Source organism: Maniola hyperantus, chromosome 24 (assembly GCF_902806685.2).
Source record: "Maniola hyperantus chromosome 24, iAphHyp1.2, whole genome shotgun sequence".
Taxonomy (NCBI): Eukaryota; Metazoa; Arthropoda; class Insecta; order Lepidoptera; family Nymphalidae; genus Maniola; species Maniola hyperantus.
In genome coordinates, this window is record NC_048559.1 from 9,064,977 (window position 1) to 9,077,246 (window position 12,270).

At 38.5% G+C, this 12,270-nt stretch overlaps 1 protein-coding gene across 1 annotated transcript in view; it reads left to right on the forward strand.

The window, feature by feature from the left end:
- Window positions 1-267: 267 nt before the first annotated feature.
- The window catches only part of Oamb (Octopamine receptor in mushroom bodies), a 98,098-nt gene continuing 86,095 nt past the window's right edge, over window positions 268-12,270 (forward strand). Inside the window, exon 1 of the mRNA XM_034981260.2 lies at window positions 268-534. The gene's annotated coding sequence lies outside the window, so the exon portion shown is untranslated. The remainder of the gene's footprint in view (window positions 535-12,270) is intronic.

The window sequence follows — 12,270 nt, forward strand, 5'->3', positions numbered from 1 at the left end:
GTAGTTATTTCGATATTACAGATAGACACTTCAATTTTATTTATTAGTAGGGGTACTATAGATTCAGATTAAACGTTTAAATTTAAGGATTTCCCAAAATTCAACCCTTAACGAGCAGAAAAGGCATTTATCAATGTAATAAAATGAAGCGAAACCCCACATTGTGGCAAAGGCTAAATTCATAGGATTTTCAATGAATGGAATTCCACGACGCATGCCTGAAGACTTTCAGCATTTCAATTTTCAGTACGCTTCAGACCACCAGTGGGTATGAACGCCACTTTCGTTCATAATCTGGACAAAGTTTACGCGGAATTATACAGTTCATTCCAAAAAAACCTGTAAAAGGTCACTTCGCTTAAGTGTTTAAAGTTATACAGTGTGTAAATAAATTATTGGTGGTGTGTAAAAAATTTAGCTGAGTTATACATTGTGTAATTTTCAACGTAAAAGTTGTAAGTTAAGTGTAGAGTTTAGTGTTAGTTTTTAGTGTTTTTGCGTCAATAGGTGTGAAGATTTTGGTTTGGAATAAAGGTAAGTGCAGATTTTTTTCGATGTTAGTTATATAGTTATATTGTTGACTTACTCGTCGTGATTTTATTTACCTATAATCTTCATTTTATTAAAAAGTGTTGTTCAAAAGGTATGTAAATTATATAATGTTAATTCATTCTTAACATTATAAATGAGAAAGTGTGTCTGTCTGTCTGTCTGCTAGCTTTTCACGGCCCAACAGCTGGACCGATATGAAAAACCGAAAAACCATATGAAAGTGCTTTACCTGCACATTCTAAAACAGATTTTCATTTATTTTTATGTATAGATACTTTTTGATTTATCGTACAAAATGTCGAAAAATACGACTGTTGTACGGTACCCTCGGTGCGCGAGTCTGACTCGCACTTGGCCGGTTTTTATACAGGGTTACTGGTTACTCGATGTATTCCTTGCAGAACATGATAGGTGAGCTAAAATTCAACAAATTTTGTGCTGTACATGTACGGGCGGAAATCGATATTCTTCGAGATATTAACGTTTTTTTATGAATCACCCAGATTTTGAGATTTAAGTCCAAAATAAAACAAAACTATTCAAATTCAAATTCAAATTTATTTATTCAAAAATGTTGTACAAGACAAAGACTCCTTAAAACAAGTACACATAAAAAAGGTAGAAACAATATTAATTGAATTGATTTTATTTAAATTTATTTTCGTAGCTGATACTTTTTTTCAGCAAATATCAGTCCTTAAGTGCCCAAAAATATTTTACTATGTAAAATTACGGGCCATTACAAATTTATTTATTTTTTAAATTGACATGCTATGTCTCAAAAGATATTGCTTAACTCAAAAAAATACTATGACACAAAGCTTACAAAGTGCTAGAAAAACGTGCCCACTTAATCAGCTTTCCAAAAAGGTAAAACATGACGTGATTCTAAATAAAAAGTACGTTTTATATAGCAAAGGTAGAGAAAAACAAAGGTTCATTATTTAGGATAGAACCATTTTCAACCGGTTTTACCCGCTTTTACCTAGTACGTCGAGCTACCAGTAACCCTGTATATTTAGAGATATCTTTTTAATTATCTTCCTAAGCTCAGCATGTCAAAAATCTTTGTATAACTTTCTTTTATTCACATGAAACTCCGCAAAATAAAATCAAATAAAAGTTAAAGCTTACGTGGGAGAGTAACCAGGATATCTTATAAATTATAAACGAGGGCCCCATTCTTTTGGCACTAGCTGAGCATAACATAACTTCGTGATAAATTGCCGAAATTAACATAACATAAAAGTTTGGCCGCCAAGTGCCAAAACCCGCAGACAGAGAGGCGCGGCCTACGAGATTCATTTTATATAACAAAGATATCGAAACTTTTTGATACATGATTACTCACTTATACTTAAAAATCTTTTTTGGCAACATTTTGCTTGTATATCAAGTTTTCGCCGCCAAACAGTCATCATCAATCGCCGGCTCACTACTGAGCACAGGTTCAGGGTTTCAGAATGAAAAGGGTTTCATGGCCCACCACGCTGGCCAATTGCGAATTGGAACACTTCACACACCTTTGAGAACATTGTGGAGAACAATGAACCAAAAGCTTAATATAAATATATTTAAAAATGTTAAAGGTGACTGATTGACTGACTGGCTGACTGACTGATCTATCAACGCACAGCTCAGTCTGCTGGACGGCTCGGGCTGAAATTTGGCATGCATTTAGTTATGATGTAGACATCCGCTAAAAAAGGATTTTTGAAAATTCAGCCCTTAAGGGGGTAAAATAGGGGTTTGAAATTTCTGTAGTCCACGCGGACGAAGTCGCGGGAATAAGCTGGTTTGCTATAATCCGCTGAAACAGGTCAAATCTGTATGGTGCAACATGCAGCATGCGACATGCATCGCCCGCCCTCCCACTGCTAAACATGCAAGACATACGCACCACCACCACGCAGCACCACACAAATCCCAAAACACAATCGACGCACGTTTCGCCCCGACACCGGAGCATCTTCAGGAGATGTAGACCTTATTATTATCAGCATATTAAGCTTTTGGTTCATTGTATATCATGGATTTCGGAAATTTGCGGAAATCCATACAACATTATGGAGAACTCTCAGTTAATAATTAGAGGTGCGTGTCCGGGATCGAACCCCCGAACTTCCAAATAGGAGGCGGACATGTTAACCACTAGACTATCGCGGCTGTATTTAGGTTAAATATTTACCTACTAGTTACATTAGGGCGACTGCCTGGAGCTGGTGTTGAAGGAAGACCCCTTTTTGGTTGGGAAATTGATTTTACATAAAATCATCATCATCATCATCATCATCATCATCAGCCTGTGGACGTCCACTGTTGGACATAGGCCTTCCCTAAAGAGCGCCACCACACCCGGTCCTCAGCCTTCCTCATCCAGCCACTTCCCGCCAGCCTCTTTATATCGTCGGTCCATCGTGCTGGAGGGCGTCCCACACTACGCTTGCTTAAACGCGGTCTCCACTCAAGGACTTTACATAAAATGGTATGGGTATATTAATATTAAAGATGTCGTCTGTTCGCACCGGCGGCGGTGCAGTGTTAGGCAACGAAGACGCACATGTCTGCAGTTTTCTTGTTAAGCACGTTTCGCTGACGAAGGAATCGAGGAAGTCAGTCAGCGTAACATACTCGGAGGTACTTATAAATATTTTTGGCAGCATTTTGCTCGTATGCAGTGTAAGGTAACTTTTCGTGCCAATGCGCAAAACCTCATTCGTGACAAACTTTTCAGAGCTTGCCTACCTATACAGGGTGTAACCAGAAACGCTAGCAAAAACTTGGCGTTATTGTTTTACTTTCTGAACACAATCCAATACCAATAACCATTTGCCTCATTTCGTAGTTTTAGCGATTTAGTATTTTTCAAACCAGCAATGTGTAGCGTGTAAAACTCGGGTCAATGCCTCACCTACGACGCGGCATTGACTCCGAGTGGTCTACTTACGCAACGTTCGTTGACCTCTAGCGTCAGTCATCTGATCTTAATTATTGCAATATATCATGAACTTTTACAAAATATATAATTTTTGAAATATTTTTTCGCGTTTCTTTTTGTGGTATCATATTATTATCAGTAATCATTAGTACTATCACCTGTCTTCGTTTTTGCTAGCGTTCTGGTTACACCCTGTATACCTACACGAAGGACTGACTGACTCACATATCAACGTATTTTAAACCGCTGGGTCTAAGACGTTCCTATTTTACCTGAGTATCATCATCATGATCAACCCATCGAAAGGTGGCGAGCGAAGCGAGGCGGTGACGTCTGAACCGAAAGGATGGTAGATTAGGGGACGCTGAACGTTAGATCTGTCGCGAACTATACTTACTAGACAATTCAATTCAATTCAATTCAAATTTCTTTATTGCGAATATGGGTAAACAGTGCAGATATTACAAAACAAAAAGGTACAGCCAAATTCTGCCTATTAGCATGCAATATGTTATGACTTATGATATACCTAACAATGTGTACATAGTTTTGATAAAATTAGTCACATCAAATACTTAGACATATCTTCTCTTTGTATAAAAATGAATCACTGAATGCGGTGCTGATGGCAAATCTCGAGAACAGCTGAACCGATTTCGCTAATTCTTTTTTCATAATATTCCTTGAAGCACGGGGATGGTTCTTACGGAGAGAAAAATTAAAAAAGAATCCTAAAAAGCATCGACTGTCAGGCGGTACGAAGTACGCCGGGGCAACTGGTATAGCCTAATAAAAAGTAAAGTCGAATAAAGCGGTTGGTCGAGTCGAAAAAAAAATTGCAGTTATTTTTGTATCCGAAGGGTCGGAAATAAAAAAAGATTAACGATAGTAAGTCTATTATTATTATCCAATTACAAAGAAAACAGTAATTTCGGACGCGAAAGCGTTACAACTTACATTGAACTAGATCGGTTTCTGAATAATTACAATTATTGTATACCAAAAATGGACTTTATTGCATAGGCAAAAGAGATAGTTTTCGAATAACACCAATCCACTATAATTTGGTACGCGTGACATATTGTGCAGAGTAGTTCACAAATAGAGCTTTTTTAGTTTTTTATTAAATTATAATGGTGTTTAAATGTTTTCTAGGAACTTTCAGCAATATTTTTAATCGACTTTTATAATATTAGTAATAATTACTTATGCAACGTTTGTTGGCAGGCGATTGCATAAAATATTTATTCGTACAGTACGCGGCAGAAAGTAATGTACATCAGCCTTTAGAATGACATTTCGACTTTTATAGGTATATGTCATATATGACATTTTGTCGGTCTCAACGACAGATACTATGCTCTACAAATCCGCTACCTCCTACTAAAGGTCGATTTACATTATTTTCTGCCGCGTAATGTACATGATATTTACGGTAAGCTAGTCTTTGCCCACAACTTTATCTGCGTTTCTGTTGTTTTTTCCTCAAACCTCTTTCCAAGTGAGAGGGAAGGAAGATTGAAGGACAAACCAAACAAACACACTTCCGCATTTATGAAATAGGCGTGTGATAGTGAGTCAGTTTTTACTTTTACAGATTTTTAGGGTCCCGTACCTCAAAAGGAAAAAAAGGAACCCTTATAGGATCACTTCATTGTCTGTCGTCAAAAAAAGCACGTCAAATCACTTTGACGTCACATGCCAGTATTTCATAGAAGCTCGCAAGCGCGTGTTTTACGTTTGATAAAAACAGGTACTCGGAGGGGTTTTTTTTTATTTTTATTCAGATACAAGTTAGCCCTTGACTGCAATCTCACCTGATGGTAAGTGATGATGCAGTCTAAGATGATAGCGGGCTAACCTGGAAGGGGTATGGCAGTTTTTATTAAAACCATACCCCTTTGGTTTCTAAACGGCATCGTACCGGAACGCTAAATCGCTTGGCTGCACGGCTTTGCCGGTAGGGTGGTAACTAGCCACGGCCGTAGCCTCCCACCAGATCAGACCAGAAATTTAGAAATTATAAAATTCCAAACCTCTGCCAGGAATCGAACCCGGGACCTCCCAATAATAAGACCACAGCGCTCACCACTGCGCCAGGGAGGTCATCGTCGGGGTTATAATAGGTAGTATAACAATAACGCTAAGTTTTTTGCTATCGTTCTGATCACATCCTGTATATTCACTCTCTGTTGTTTGACTAAGCTGTGCAAGTCTAATATTCCGAGGTGTGCCGAAATTTGGGGGTTCTATGAAATAACACTGACGCGTTATTGGTTTAATTCTGTTTAATTGCGCGCTACGATAATAATCCTCGTTTAAACATCATCTAGCATCTTCTCGGCATTTCGCCGGGTTTATCACATCAAACCGCCTTTATGCTGAGCTCTCAAAACCTTTTTAGGGCTCTATTCGTACCCGAAGGGTGCCAACAGGAGCCTATTACTACTAAGCCTCCGTTTTCCGTCCGTCTGTCCGTGTGTGTGTCTGTTAGTCGGTTGTATGTCATGAACCGTTACACCCTGTAACCAGAGCAAAAACTTATTGTTATACTACCTAAAGTATACATTCGTGACCTTAAACAATCAGAACTTTCCTACCTATACAGGGTGTAACCAGAAACGCTAGCAAAAACTTGGCGTTATTGTTTTACTATCTAAACACAATCCAATACCAATAACCATTTGCTTCATTTTGTAGTTTGAGTGATTTAGTATTTATCAACCCCGTAATGTATAGCGTGTATAAGATAAATGGTTAGAGTTGCTATTTATTTCTTGAAATTGCTACTAAACTCTTTAGATTTTGCTTAAGAATTAATTCTAAACCATTGACATTTTATTTGTAAACAGAGGCACGTCAAAATGATAGGCAAAATACTACAGACGTAACAGATAATATATAGCAGCTAATCCAAAGGTCTTACATGGTGAAATTGATTTTATTATATTTTAGAAGTAAAGTAATTGTAGATTTAAATAGAGTATAATGTGGAATTTTGAAGTGTATAAATTTAAAACTAAAGTTTAATCTCTATTGTCGACTCTATTGAATTTGAGTTTTATATGGTATCATTATACTTATGGAAAGGGTAGCCAAAGGGCTATAAATGGCTCTGCTTTGACGGTAGACATGATTAATTTTCCTATTTTTAATAAGAAGCTGTGACATACCTACAGGTACGAATATTGTTGATTTTATATTTCTATTGTTATACTATGTATGTTGTTTTATGTGTTGGTTAATGTGTAATTTGTTATACATCTGGTATTCCTTTGTAATAGTTTATGCTTATACCCTATGTGGGTTGGATATGTTATGGTAATACCTACCATAGTTGTATCTATTTTTCAATAATTGTGAATAGACACCGCCGAGTTTTTTCTTGCCAGTTCTTTCTCTCGGTAGATATGCTTTTTCGAACTGGCGGTAGATTTTTCTTAAAGGAAATAATAAATTATATAATGATAAAGCAATAATTAATGGTAAAGATAAACTTTGATTTGGAGGGACTTTTCCCTGAATAAAACAGTTTATTTCCTTATACAATCTTTTATTTTGTTTTCTACCTTCAACCACGCCCTAGCTTTTTGATAACGAACTAAGGTTTAGGCTCTCAGTAGGTGATTCCTGACTCTATTGTCTCTCTATTTCTGAGGCTAATCTAGCACGTGCAAAACTCGGGTCAATGCCCCCCCTACGACGTGGCATTGACTCCGAATGGCCTACTTACGCAACCTCTAGTGTCAGTCAGATGTTATATTTGCAATATATCGTGAACTGTTACAAAATATAGGTTTTTTTTTTTGGATTTTTTCGCGTTCTTTTTACTGTTATAATATATGTAAATTATTTATCAGTTACTGATAAATAAGTTGATACTTCATCTGTCTTCGTGTTTGCTAGCGTTCTGTTACGCCCGGTATAGGTAGAGTTGAAATTCTCTGAGAGGAGACGGAGATGGGTTGATCATGATGATGATGATTATTAAGAACGCCAACTTAAAACGCTCGAGAGTTCTAAAACAGTGCATTGAACTTAAATTTAGTACATCCATACTAACATTAATAATGCGAAAGTGTGTCCGTCTGTCTGTCTGCTAGCTTTTCACGGCTCAACAGTTGGAATTTGATGAAATTTGGTACAGAGATAGCTTACATCCCGGAGACACAGGCTTTTTATCCTGGAATATCAAAGAGTTCCCACGGGATTTTAAAAAACCTAAATCCACGCGGACGAAGTCGCGGGCATCATCTAATACCTACTTCATAATTTTATTCATTACGACGAAGCAAAAAATTTTTCCAGGAATACCCTAGGTACAGAAATAGTCTAACATGTAGGATATATTATGTAGGGTTGCCATAACTTCTAGGTACCAATACGGGACGTTTTCTCCTCCGATGCCCAAAACCCGACATGCGGCTTTTCAACTACACCATATACACATAGCATGCATGTGTAAGTAATCTCAATCGTATCAAAAGTATAAAATAAAAATAAAAAATATTGAATCAAATTTTTTTTATATTTATTGTAAATTTATTTTTTCGCCAAGTCATGTTTAGAAGTTGATTTTACTTTTGCAATAAATTCTTTTCCTTTTTTATATGTATTAATTGTATGTTATTTTAAAATTGTGTGAGCGATCGGCCCGTACGCCTCTCATGCGTGCGCCCCCGCACATCGCCACTGCCAAAGACGGGCGCCCGCGCCACTCACCTGTATTTTCGTATTTTGTCGAAATACGGGACAAAACCGGGGCATGTATTAATACGGCACGGGATGGTCAAATACGGTAACAGTCCCGTATATACGGGACGTATGGCAACCCTAGATTTCAGCATTTCCCAGATTTCACCCCACCCCTAAAACCTGAGCTACATAATTCCATGTTTGCGAAGTCCCGGGACTTTCCAGGAATAAGAAAACTCTACTGGCTTCTTTTGCTTAGTTATACTGAGTAGCTACTAGCTACCTTCTCCAGGATCTTGTATCTTTAACTAAAATCTGACACGTATCTACTATTAGAATGAAAACCACTTTGATATGCTTTAGAAGGCTTTTATTCACTGTTCACCGAATTGTCTAATTATCCGCTTATGAGAAGTCAAGACGCTACCATTGGTGTGGAAAGTAAATTCTAACGAGAAGAGCCGTAAAAAATCCAGCATTTACTGTTTTAAAAATCGTTTAAACATAACAAACGTGTGACCTTGTAAAATCTAACCATAATGTAGATGATATTCAATCGATCACCGCCGTTCTATATCCGTGTAAGTGGTCGCCAATGACGTCACATCATTGATGACTCCGCAATCGACTAGCGCCTTCTTTATTGCCTACTACCAGACCGCCCCGGCTTCGCACGGGTAGCTTATTACGATAGGGAATATTATATCATAGGGATTTCTAATTATTTGAAAATAAAATATAGCTCAAGTCATTTAGGAATGTAGATTATATTGGTGAAAGAATTTTCAAAATCGGTTCAGTAGTTTTTAGTAGAGATTACTTTTTACAAACAAACTAACAAATTTTAACTCCTCAGGTTTCCTCACGAATCACCATGTTTTTTTTACAAATAGCAGTTTCGTAGAGCGTTGTCTCTGTCGTTGAGACCGACAAAAAGTCACATAGGTATGAGTGCAATATTTCTTGCCAGCTACAGTAGTTATTGATCACGTTGCGAATAATTAGGTTATACAATGGGTTCAAAAAGAGGAGATTCAAGAATCTTCTTGGACTCTGTCCAAAGGTTAATTTTACATCCAGTTGAGTGACCTGTATACGTAATTACGCTCGTCTTGAAAATCTCCGAGGCGGTAATGATAACAAACTGTCTTGCCATTAACCTTAGGCTACTAACACATTGGCTGGCATCACTTGCGGCCACAGAAAATTCCCTTTCATATGATACCCCATTTGATATAGTTATATTACTTCGAAAATTGAAAATACTAATTTTTAGTTCATGACCAGAATATAATTTCTTTGTGTGATGTAACTACAAATTCACGGTTTTCAGGTTTTTCCCCTAATGTCTGCTATAAGACCTACCTACCTGAGAAAATTCATGATTCTAGGTGAACGGGACCCTGTAGGTTTATTGATAGACCGACAGGCAGACAGATATACGACAAAGTGATCCTATAAGGGTTCCGTTTTTCCTTTTTAGGTACGGAACCCAATAAAACCAAGGAAAAATCAAAAATTACCAAATGAGTGTAGGTCATGCCCAAGTCGACTGCCGAGGATGGTGGAACAATGGCAGTTATCTCGCATCTGACTGCACCCCGCTCGCGCAGACATGCGGGCTGATCGGTATCTTAAAGCTTGTTTACATACCACGACCACGACTTGTATCTAGAAATCAGAGTTTTTCGAACTATGTGCCCTGCCCATTGCCACTTCAGCTGCACAATCGAAGAGCTATGTCGGTTACTCTAGTTCTCCTACGGATCTACTCATTCCTGATTTGATGAAGTAGAGAAACTCCAAGCATAGCTTTTCCGTCGCCCGCTAAGTGACTCTGAACGTTCTTATCTTATGAGGCTCATAATTAGCGACCATGTCTCGGATCCATGTCATCACTGGCAACACACTGTTCGAAGACTTTCGTCTTCAAGCAGTGAGGAATTTTGGACAAGACGTCTCGAAGCTCAAGCGTTGGGGTCCCAAGGTGCAAGAACAGCGACCTCGCACCGGAAAGCGCAGTGGCAGACAGGAGGACAGACGACGACATCACGCCACTCGCAGAAAGTTGTTGAATACAAGCGATATAGAGTAGGTATAAGTGATCTATGTCTAGAAGTGAACTTTCAAGCAAAGTTATTCCTATTTTTGCTTAAAAATCATTTTTATAGTCAGTCACAGACCAATAAAACTTGGCTATATATATACCGGTCGCGGAGCAGGAAGCATTTCGTACAATGACCTCTTTGCCTACTGACAGTGGTCACAAACATTTTTCTATTAAGTGCGGTTTTTGAAGTAGAAAAAACTTAAAATATATAATCTAGATCTTCAAAATAGACGTTAAAATCGTTAATTATAAAAGTTTCCTTCAGTAGGTATACGGGCCCAGCCAGATCGCAATCTTAATGAGCATGGCCACTGGCTTTAAATTACTGTTCAAGTTCACGTTACCCATGATATATTAAGTTCCCCAAAATGTCCCCTTTTCCATGTATGGGAGCCTCCATGAGAAATAATTTAATTGAATTTCTAATTCAATATTTGGTTTTAGGGTCAACGTTTTAAACCAAATACCCAAATTTTAGGTTTGTAACTCATTTTGTCTAAGAACTAGGGACCTGTGACACGCAGACAGACGGACAAACAGCAGTACATTAATATGGTCGTTTTTAACCTTGGGTACGGAATTCTAGAAATGGCAGCGGCGGCAGCTGCGGCGATTTGTAGCATGCTCCACATAAACGTAACGCGAAAAGTTGAGATGGCAATCGGGGTATGAGGCGGGGGGTAGCCCGGCACATCCGTATGCCACCCGCGCTCGCCCGCACGGGGTTAGCGCGGGGGCTGTGCGGATGTGCGGGGCGTTCCCTCCCCGATTGCCATCTCGACCGGTCGCCGACCAATCAAACTCAATAATGAAAGTTTAAAGTAACTAGCTTACGCTCGTGACTTTCAACCCCTATACCACCCCCTTAGGGGTTGAATTTTCAAAAATCCTTTCTTAGCGGATGCCTGCGTCATATTAATAGCTATCAGCACGACAAGCCTGATTCGTCCAGTAGTTTGAGCTGTGCGTTAATAGATCAGTCAGTCAGTCACCTTTTCCTTTTATATATTTAGATAAAATTGTGACCGTCGCCATGGTTCTTGACTAATATACTATTCTCGCTGAAATTAAATGAGGGCCTCTTAAAAGATCATCAGGGTCACAGCGAAGCGCCGCAATGACGCGCTCGATCGAAGTTGTGACCTTTGTGGAGCCACGGGCGCAGGCTCGCCCGTGACCCAACCTCGTCCAACTGGACTTATGACGTTTTACTTTCTTTCTAGGAAGCTTTCACATTTTTTAGGGTTCCGTACCTCAAAAAGAAAAACGGAACACTTAAAGGATCACTTTGTTGTCTGTTTGTCTGTCTGTTTAAATCTTTTATTTAAAGGCTTTTACTTACATTGCTGTATAGTATGCGGCAGAAGGTAATGTACATCATTGTACAAGAAAACTCAAACCAGTATAGTAAAAATTGATCGCTCAAAAGAAAAACGGAATGGAAGGATCACTTTGTTGTCTGTCTGACTGACTGTCTATCCGTCTGTCTGTCAAGAAACCCAGAGGGGACTTCCCGTTGACCTAGAATCATGAAATTTGAGAGGTCTTATAGCACACGTAAAGGGAAAAATCTGAAAAGTGTGAAAAATGTGTTCATCAACAAATATTTAGTATTTTCAACTTTCAAAACAAATTAATATACCAAGTGGGGTACCATATGAAAGGGCTTTACCTGTACATTCTAAAACAGATTTTTATTTATTTTTATGCATTACAGTTTTTGAGTTATCGTGCAAAATGTCGAAAAAATAGGACTGTGGTACGGAAGCCTCGGTGCGCGAGTCTGACTCGCACTTGTTCGGTTTTTATCATTATTTTTCCTTGGAGGAACCCTAAAAATAGGCCTGGAGGAGGCCTACTATATACCTGTCCAAAAAAAACAACAATTCATGAAACTTATTTAAAATTGTTCATTAAACATGCACGGTCGGTAAAGCCGGTCCGCGATGACCTTTGTAACAGCACTAGAGCGGTT